Here is a 2,500-nt window from a genome sequence, read left to right on the forward strand (position 1 = left end):
CGTCTAACGGATGACGGACGAACCACACACAAAATACTCGTGGAGTTTGACGCGCGTTTCCCCCGCCGCCCCCGGATGCGTTCCAAACACGGCGTTTCCCAAAGGCCCGCGAATCGAGTCTTTGCGCAGTAAAACCAAGAGGTCACATGCAGGCGAGGAGGTTCGCGTAACTCCCAGCATTGCTTAATCACCAGTTGGCAGGTAAAGTATGTAGATAATTGTAGACTTTCCTATAGTCAGTAGAATTAATTTTATTATTCACGACGTTATACACATTTACAAAAAAAAAAAAAAAAAATTAAAGAAATAAAGATCTTGATGTCTAAGAAATATGACTGCGCTGTGCAAGGTAAAACACACGGGGTCTACAAGGCTACAAAGGACCTCGAAGAAATGCTTCCATTCCTGGCTCAAAATGTGGCTCCCGAGTGCATATTCAGCATTACGAGAAGCACCCAAGTTCCTGACGTCTTCTTGGACTTCGCAGATGTTGCAGCAATGAACCGTCAAATCACAAGCCTTCGCGGCGAGATGATGTTCTTAAACGAATCATGGCAAGAATTGAACAGCCCGAATCAGCGTTGCACCAACAGAAGCAGCAACAACAAGAACTACAGCAACGGCAACAACATCAGTAACAACTACAACAACACGAGCACCGGCAGCACCAACAGCAGCAAGTGCAGCAGCAGCAATGTCTCTGACTCATAATTCGCGGGGGATAGAATTTAAAAAAAAAAAAAAAAACGTGAACGAACATTGCAACACGAGCAAAGACAGCAGCAACAGGGGAAGCGGCCATAGCAACGTCCCGGAGCCACAGTCCGCGCGCGCTCGTCTCCGACCAAGCGATGACGTAAATAACGTCTGTGTGGGTGATGATCCACATTGGCCAGGCAACTGTATTTTTTTTGTTTCTTTGCTTGTTTATTTGTTTTTCTTTTTCTTTTTTTTTATTTAACTATTGATTAAGACCTTACACATGATACATTAGCAGCAGACTTATCCACAATGCTGTTTACCGGCGGGCCACACGATGGTGTTGGTTTTCTGTGTAGTACGAAGTTACTGAGCGGGATCACACGTAGAAATATATTACGGAAGGTTGATATGTATTGGTATTTACATCAAGGGATTAGGGGGAATACCTTGCGGATAATCAACTGCTATTAGTCGTACATTATAGAGGAAAACGATGATGAATATATTAGTTATTTGGCTAAAAAAAAAATAAATATTCATCCTGTTAATAACGTTATGGCTATTAGTGACTATTTATGTTACTAATCAAGTATCTGTACACTGGTAAACTCACTCCATCTTGTTGAGAATCCTAGTTGGCAACCTCCGAGTTAAAGCCCGCTTCATAACCTTTAATATTTTTTTTATTTTTTTTTTAATTTTCCGATAATTTTTTATCATTGTTATTACTGAACCAATTTCAATGAAACACACAAAAATAACACTTTCCATAAAATATCGCACAAATTGTCGGGGTTAAAAAGTTAATGTCATTATTACATATATCCAAGAAGGTGCACCGTGAGATCTCAGATAGAACGTATTACACGATTATTTTTATGATTTACTTGATATTGTGATAAGTATCGGAAGTAAAACCAAAATTCCCCTCATTTGATTATGATAATGAAGAGTTTCTCACCATTAACAGCCGTAAAATACTCTTAGAAAAAAGTCAGTTTAATATTCAGGTTGTACAGGCTAATGTCGTGATAACACAACCTGTTGACACAAGAAGTGGCTGGACTAAGCCATGTGTCCCTTATCGCTGCTGCTGTTATGCCACGGTCAGGTATGACGTCATTGGCAGGGTTCACATTGCCTTGGTCGTCATCCCTGCGGTCCTGGCCACATCACCCGCAGCCACAGTACCCAAAGATGCCAAAGTTATATTTGCTGTGGGAAAATAAATCATAAAACAAATATGTGAAAACTCAGCAAATAGGGAGGGAGAGAGAGAGAGTGGGAGGAAGGGAGGGGGAGAGAGGGAGAAAGAAAGAAAGAAAGAGAGAGAGAGAGTGGGAGGAGGGAGGGAGAAGGAGAGAGAGGACGCATTTAACCTCCTACGGATTTCACACAACGCTTTCAGTCACACAAACACACTCACACACACACACACTTTCATTTGAATGGCCGAACTCCACAATATAAGGAACGGAGAAAGAGATTTATAAAACGCCCAGGTAACTTAACGCTTCAAAAATTCCCAAACGTGTTCTTGTGAAAAGCGATTCAGCACCGAAGCTAACTTTTGCGCGTGCAGAAAGTTTGCCAACTTTATCGAGGCAAATGCACTGAACATTTAACACGAGCCTTCGAAACCTAATAAGGGGTTTTGTTCATTCTGTCTAATCGCTTTTCTGTCTTATTAGATTAGAAAAAATTTGCCTCCTCGTAATAGAAGATAGTTGTTCTGCTCTACATGGATCCTAATTTACCAAGGTAAGGTTAGTTATGTTCTGCTTGTTAGTTAAAGATA

Source organism: Penaeus vannamei, chromosome 4, assembly GCF_042767895.1.
Source record: "Penaeus vannamei isolate JL-2024 chromosome 4, ASM4276789v1, whole genome shotgun sequence".
Lineage (NCBI taxonomy): Eukaryota > Metazoa > Arthropoda > Malacostraca > Decapoda > Penaeidae > Penaeus > Penaeus vannamei.